Source organism: Adiantum capillus-veneris, chromosome 7, assembly GCF_014529385.1.
Source record: "Adiantum capillus-veneris isolate H3 chromosome 7, ASM1452938v2, whole genome shotgun sequence".
In the NCBI taxonomy this organism is placed as follows: domain Eukaryota; kingdom Viridiplantae; phylum Streptophyta; class Polypodiopsida; order Polypodiales; family Pteridaceae; genus Adiantum; species Adiantum capillus-veneris.
The window spans coordinates 70,389,673-70,398,217 of record NC_140937.1 but is presented as its reverse complement, the minus strand read 5'-3'; positions in this window follow the sequence as shown (position 1 = coordinate 70,398,217).

Here is an 8,545-nt window from a genome sequence, read left to right as displayed (position 1 = left end):
CATAAAAATAAGATTAGGGATTTTTGTAGGACTTGAGATAAATTCCCTAGTTAACTTCAATGAGTTGGTGATCAGAACATATGATTGCTTCTCACTCACTATTTTTTGTTTTGCCAAAAGAAATAGGTACAAAAAAGTTGAATTTTTACCATTCTGTAAACCTATCATCAAAGTTTCTATAGCCACGCTCAATACAAATAATATATGCATGTTTTCTTAGTTCCCTATTGTCCTTTAGGTTCATAAGGAGCCATGGAGCATGTCAAAAGAATAATACATCTCTTACCAAGGGGAATCTTGGGGACAAAGATGAAGTGCTAAATACAGCAAACATGAAGAAACTGGGTTCAACACTATGAGTTGTAGAATCACATAGAAACTATTCAATATCTAGCCAAATTTGATCCTTATGACTAGATATGGTTACTACCTGGAAAATGCATGTAGTTGTCACAAAAAACTAACAATTTTGAAAAAGCTATACTTGATATACTAGAATGTTTCATTTTCTTCTATAATTGAAAAAATCAACCATCGTTGTCTACTATGCAAAATAGGGTATTAGGTGCCCCAAAACTCAAGGAATATTAGCTTTATGTTACAATATGCGACATAGAAAATCAAAACTGCATTTGGATATCATGAAAGCCACCCAAAAAATCATAGAAGAGCTAAAATTGGCTCAAAAACAGGATTTGACAATTTTTGTAATTTGGTCATAACTTACAACTTTAACATTTATTTCTCCCTAGAAGCAACAGAACATGTTGAGGACTACTAAAGATAGTTCTCCAGCATTATAGACCTCACAAACATGAATTCTAGAGTGGTATAGTTGCAAAAAGTTGAAAAAAGCCAAAAACAGGACTCGTTTTTTCACACAGTTTAGGTTGTGAAATGTTGTGCAAGGACAAGGTTAAAGATGGAATTGATATTCCAAAAAAATGTCGAGTTTTTTTCAGCTCATGAGACAACTTTCTAGACAGATAGCACCTCAAAATCCATTTTGAAACTCTTGACATAATTCGAGGAAAATGGTCACTTAGCAGGACATAAAAGTGTCCCATTACCAACCTAGTGCTAAATCATGCCTTAGACATCCTACGCGTAGGATGTCCAACTGCTCAGAATTGCCCCAAATTTGAACCACAGACTCTCCTTAAGGTGCTGATCACTGTGGTATGCTCAGAATTTTGTTTAGAGACCAAAATCACACAGAAGACATCCTACCCGTTGTCGTGCTGTGACACGTATATAGTGGGAACGCATGCTACAAGATCTATCTTGTAACTTTTTAGATACATAATTATCTTTCCTATAATGTACATATGCATATTTAAGTATAATAATAAGCCTTCTATCTCATCCTATTATTTTTCTCAAGGGTAAATTATCCTTTACCATCAGAAAATACTATGGGAAAAGCATCAATAGCTCCGCCTCTTTAACTTGGGGCAAAAATCATTAATTCTTTATTTCTACTATTTCATTATCATCTCATACCCTAGATAGATCCTATATCTAGGGTAAACTCTAATATATATATATTCTATGTATTTTTCATATATTTCTTTTTAAATAGCTACTAGGAGGGAATCAAATCCTAGTGGGACACTAGGTGGCATGATTTCAAAGATACACTCATTTTAATGCATTATTGCAAGCATGATTTCAAAACTTTGTCAAGGAGCAATGTCATGCTTTCATATGGCATGAGGTGTCCTTTGAAATTAAATGAAATTCTAAGCTAAGGGGACCACGGGAAGACTTTTGCTGCCAGAAATGGACCCTATTTTGATGAATTTTTTACACAAGGTTCCAATCCGAATTGGAAAATGATTTTAAAATGAAAATCGTAGCTAATGAGCTGAAGTTTCTGTTCATATTTTTACTTTTTTATTTGGAGCCATGGTTGAGGAGATATGATCAAAATACTGGACCCCAGTCTACCCACATCATGCAGGGACAGCTCATTTCCAACTTTTCCAATTCCTATTCACACTGGCTCCTTTCTTCTTGTGTAAACCCTTGGGAGTTCCCTTCACCTATAAAAGGGGACCTCTTCTTCCTTGAAAAGGAACTCAAGCATTCAAGCCATTGATGAGAGGAATTCTTGAGGGAGTGAGTAGTAATGCCTAATTGTACTTAGCCATTAACATAAGCCTAAGCCTACACTTTCTCCTAGAGGAAGACTAGCCATCCTTGCATGCTATCCTTGGAAGATCAACTCTAATCAAAGAAGGGCGTGGACTTGGCGTATCAATCAAAGTTGAATTCTCCCCTCTTCTTCTCTTTCCATCAGTAATGGTGCCGAAGGGTTTGTCAAGTAAGATGTGTTCTACATTGATGTTTTCTTGATTTCTTGTTGTTTTCATTTTCATCTCTAATCCAAAAAATATATATATATGTATCTAATCTCATCTCCTTAACCAAACCTATCTCTCTCACTCTTAGTAATTCATCCTGTCTACAAATTTTAGGTTCTCCTTGCTACAGGTACATCTCTCCCCGCAATATCTTTATTGCCTACGGGCAAGAATAGGGCTTGGGAGGGAAACTTCGCATCTCTTCATTTCTCTCATATCTACATTTCTCACATATTATCCTAGATGAATAACCCACATGATGATCATTTCTATCGCTTTCACTCTGTATGATCTATTAGAATTAACGTATGGATTAGCCGTAAAATACACTTTCAAGAACGTATAGTGTTTCTCTTCGGCCCTGAAAGGCTCAATGAAATACTTCTATCACCGGATCCCATCATACTACCTCTCGTAGAGTATAATTTTTCTTTTGATGTAAGCGTAGTTATCTTGCTATGAACCAAGAGGATTTGTACACACAATTAATCCCAATCACTAAACAAAATATATATATTATGTTAAGCACAAAACTACAATTCCAAAGAACAATTCGTAGCCTATTTGGTCAGCCAAGATTGAATGCCATTAACTTATCTATTAACCCTTTCATATTACCCATGATACGATATGACCATAGCCTTGATGTTTTCATCTTCGTATTGTTTTGACATTCTCTTTTGTGTTCTTTCTTTGTGTGTGTGAGTGCAAGAGACAAAGATTGAGTCTTCTTTGATCACATTTCTTTCCAAACCCTAGTCTTCATGGAATCTATGGTTTAACTCCTTCATATAGTTTTTGTTGAGTTCTTCCACAAACTCTCACAGCCATAAGTCCGGTGCTTTCCTGGCAAGACCGCAAATTTCTCGACATATTTTTGGTGAACCTGACGCGAATCTGCTAGGGTGAGAGTTTGTGGGTAGCCATGGGTGATCATGTTGAGCAACAGGGTATGCAAATGTTTCAAGCATTTGCAATGTTCATGCAAAAACAACATGCTACTGAAAGAAGGGAGATTTCAGTAACGAAGGCCGTACAAGCGGTCGTCAACAGAATGGATCAGTTCAATGGCAAAGATGTAACCAAGTACTTACGCGAGTATGTGAAGGAGATGGAGATGCATCGCGTATCAGAAGGTGAGATGATTCAAAGCTTTGAGCTAGTTGTTGCTCCAGAAATTAGGGAGTATGTTAGGGAAATTAAAGATGGGCATGGGAGAAATTGGGAAGAACTCAAAGTAGCTTTAAAGGAGGAATATTTCATGGAGGACTCGGAGAGAGTGACCAAAAGGACATTCTTAGAATGGGTAGTCAAGCCAAAGCAAGGACTATCAATAACAGAGCTACTTAGGAAATTTGAGCTGCGCTATGCACAACTCACTAAGACAGAAAGGGCCACACTAGATACAGAGAAGACAGATCTTTTCTTACAAGCTGCAGGTAAAGAGTTTCAAGAAAATTTGGAGCTTCTTCTTGAAGATAAAGATGCTGAGCAAGGACTAAAGACCGATTGGAATGAGGTTGAAGGTGCTGTCTCACTGCTTGCCAAACGACCAAGAAGAAGGGACAAGATGGTAGTAAACACTACAAGTCCTTCCACCTCAACTTCTGACAAAATGGTAAAGCCTACTTTTATCGCTCCTAAGTTTGATGAGTCCATGCTAGATGAGATTGTGAAGGGAATGCGTGACTTGAAGGTGAAGTTTGAAAAGCTTGAAGAAAAAGGCCAACCATCAGGGCCACTTCCTAGGCAAAGACAACAGCCCAAAGAAGGGTTTGTTAATAGATGTATTTGGTGTGATAGTACAGACAATGTAAGAAGGGATTGTGATGATTTTAGTGATGCTTTGTCAAAAGATGTTGTCTTTTTTAAGGATGGTAAAATCCACTTAAGAGAGACAGTTCTACCCTTGAGAACTAACTTTGGGAAGGGGGGAATGCAAACCTTAGTTGAAGATATGGCAACCAAGCATGCCACCTCTTCAGTTGAGGCAGCTACTTATGGAGTAAAAATTGAACATTTTTGTGATGAAGAGGTGAGTGACCATCATGGTCAAATTTGGCCAAATGTCATGCAATCAGCTAAAAAGGGAAAGCTTACAAAAGAGATTCTACATGAAGCAGGTGATTTCATACGTCTAGAAACAGGATGGAATGATCCAGTGGACTCATTGTCAGTGCATGCCTACATTACAAAATGCCAACAAAATGAGGCGATTGTAGAAGAGAAGCGCAGACGTGAGAATGCTGATGAAGGACCATCAAAAAGAGCTTCTAGAGGTGGGGGAAGAAGCGACTCAATGCCTTCTCAAACACCCTCAACACAAGGAGTATCTCCACGTGAAGTACTCATGGAGGAGTCTACAACAGGAAAGAAGAAAGAGCCAACAAAAGATAAGACAAAAGGCCCAACTTATAAACTACAATCTGATATTGAGGTTGCTACAGATTTAAAGAAAGTCTTGGAGGAAAGGATCTTGAATAGCAAGATTGAGTTTACTCTGGGAGAAGTTCCTGGCATTGCAAAGCGTGAATTCCTTGAGGAGATCATTGACATCATCAAGAGGAAGAGGCAAACCCTTGCTGAAGTTTCTCGTCCACAGGTTGAAGGGGAACCCTCAAAGACACAAGGGATGCAACTGCAAAATAAGGAGAATGATGGAGCTGTGGTAGGATGCTACTAATCTAGTGGGAGAGTGAAGCAAGTGCATTTCTCAAATGATGATGAAGAAGTTGAAGATATTCCTAGGAGTTACTATTCATGAAGTCATTAGGCAAGGGCTACTACAGAAACTTTGGTCAAGGTAGGTGATCTTGAAGAGCCGTTTGCTGCCTTGATTGACCATGGTTCAGAAATAAACATAATGTCAAAGAGTCTCTACAACAAGTGCAAATGGCCGATGGACAAAGATCATGGCTGGATGGTAAAAGTGGCAAACAATTCATCCGATGAATTGTATGCAGCATGTCCAGGTGTGAAGGTAACAATAGGTGATGTAAAGATTGACCAAAACTTCTTTGTACATGATACATCTTCATATCATCTCATCCTTGGACAGCCCTACATTATGGGAGTTCGAATGGAAACAAAGGTAATGGATGATGGTTCAGCATATGCTAGGATACGTAGCAAAGATGGTAAACGAGCTGTCCAATTTCTCACAGTTTGTGCGAACCATGAAAGAAATCGTGACAACCTCAGAGAACATCCTCTACCAAAGGTGAGCAAAGAGTTTCATGATCATAGAGAAATGATGGGTTTTGGCCAAGTACCATTGTAAAGCGGGATTGGAGTGGTACAGAAAGAAAAAGGGTCTCGCCTGATCCAAAAATAGGTGAAGAGTTTTCAACAAGCTCCTTGGTAACAAAGAATGGATCAGTACGTTTTAAACAACTTGAAGATTTGAAGAGATGTGACAGGCAATATGTGCATAATGTACAAATAGGCATGAAAAAGAGTGGGTTGCTAGAGCCTACTGAAAATGTTTTGGGTTTGTGTGAACAAGTTTCTTTTGTAGATACTATGGGTGAGCTTGATGTTATAATGGGGTCTAATTTGCATCTTTAAAATGAAGTTGTGGAAGTTTTCTCTATGGAAATGTATCAAGTAATAGAAGCCTTTAAAGAAAGCCAAACAGTTGGCCCAGAAGTCCATGTTGAAACTAAATACAAGAGTGTAGCAAAGAAGGTGAAACCAGTAGCTTCACCCTTACCACCCAACAACAGGGAAAAGATTGAGCAGTCTTCTTTACAACCAAGTTTGAGGAATCCTAAAAAGATTGGGCATACCTTCACAAAGGAGTCTTTCCAAAACTTGCAGATTGGTCGCAAGGAGTTTCTAACACAAGAGGAGACAAAGTGCTTCAAAGAAATGCTTTCAAAGCATGATAAGGCTTTTGCATTTGAGCCACATGAGATAGGATGTGTTGATCCTTCTATTGTAGCTCCTACGGTAATTTTCACAATACCTCATGTGCCTTGGAATCTGCGGCCTATTCCGGTTCCAAAGGCTCATTTGCCAAAGTTAATAGAGCTACTGAATGAGAAAATCAAAATGGGAATCTTGGAGCCTTCTTGTGCTCCATACTCAAATAGGTGGTTCACAGTTCCGAAAAAGAATGGTTCTCTACGCTTCATCCAAGATATGCAACCAATGAACAAGGTGACAATTAGAAATGTGGGTACAGGTCCAATTGTGGATGAGTTTACAGAGGCATTTGCAGGAAGGGCAATCTACTCAATGGGGGATCTCTACTCAGGTATGATCAATTTCAGCTTGCAATCAAAAGCAGAGACTTGACAACCATGAGGACACCTTTGGGTTTGGTAAGGATGTGTACCTTGCCACAGGGAGCAACCAACTCGGTTGCACATATGATGAATGGGATGAATAAGGTCTTACGTGACTTTATTCCTCAAATCACAATGCCTTTCATTGATGATTTGCCTATCAAAGGATGTGAAGAAAGTGACAAAGATGAAGATTTGGATCTCAAGGGATGTCGCAGGTTTGTGGTAAATCACATAAATGATTGTGATAAAATTTTGTCTAGGTTGGAAGAAGTGAATCTAACATTGTCAGGGAAAAAGTCTATGTTTGGTGTCAATGAAGTGCTTATTGTGGGGCACATGTGCGGGCCATATGGTAGGAAACCTTGTCCAACAAAGGTAGATGCTATCCAAAGAATGAAAGAAACGTGCACTAGCATCACTAAGGTTAGAAGGTTTCTAAGAGCATGTGTCTTCTATGTTATTTGGATTCCACATTATGCACATGTAGCTGATCCTCTTTATCAGCTGCTTAGAAAGAATCAGAAGTTTAAATGGACAGAAGCACATGTAAAATCCATGAAAAAGCTAAAGGAGTTGCTCCAGTCAGCAACAACTTTGAGAAAGGTAGACTATGAGTGTCAAAGGCCAATAATTGTGACAGTAGACACCAGTTCTACAGGGATTGGATGGGCAATAGGGCAAGATGACAAAGAAGGACACAGGTATGTGGTAAGATTTGGAGCAAAGGTGCTAAGTGCTCGCCAAAGAAACTATCCACAGATAAAGAGAGAGTTATGGGGTACCTAATTGGTGCATGTGTGGTTGTAGAAACAGATTGTCTACCACTTCTTGGGATGATTACAAGCTGCTCAACTCCAGACATTGCTATGTTGCGGTGGATTGCCTACATTAAGTCCTTAAATCCTGAGTTTAAGCACATTGCAGGTAAAGACAATACAGTGGCAGATATGCTATCAAGGGCAAGGTATGAAGATGAGTCACAAATGATTGATGAGGGAGATGATGTAGGTACAAAGTTCTATTCTATCTCTCATGTCAAAGGTAACAATGTCTGCATGAATAATTCACTTGAATTGTTCTTGAAAGATCTTTATGAAAGTGATTGGCTTTCTATTGGAAGCTACTTGAGTACTCTAACAAAATAGGATGATTGGTCTGAACAAGAATTCAAGAGGATATGCAGGAAAGCATATGGGTGCTTTTTGAGGGATGGTTACTTGTGGAAGCATCCTAAATAAAAGGGTGCTACACCACAATGGGTTATATGTAAAAAAGAGACTCAAGTAAAGCTCATGCAAGAGTTTCATGAGAGTCTATGGGCTGGACACAGGGGTGTGTGGGCAACCTTCTCCAAGTTGAAAGAAAAATACTGGTGGAAGGGTATGTATAAAGATGTATCTCAATTTGTAGAGTCATGTGTAACTTGTCAAATGTATTCAAATGTCCGACATCGTGATGGATTGCACCCTACATATCCACTAGCCATGCACTATAAATGGGTTGTGGATCTAGTCACAATGCCTCTAGGACTCTGGCAGATGAGATACTTGGTTCTTGCACGAGAGGACCTAACTAACCAGGTTGAAGGAAGAGCATTAAGAGCTAAAACCACAGAAGCTGTGTGCAAATTCCTTCTTGATGAGGTGATTTGCCGTTATGGTTGTGTGGGAAAAATCACTGCAGATAGAGGTGAACTGGATGCTGAAGAAGCAAGGGAGTTCTTTTCTAGATTAGGAATCAAGCTTTCTCTTACTACAGCTTACAACCCTGAAGGCAATGGAAAGAGTGAAAGAGGGCATCCTCCTATCATCAAAGCTTTGGCCAAGGCTTGCGAAGGAAGAGTTGGTGAGTGGCCAAAATTGTTACCATATGCTTTATGGGCTGATC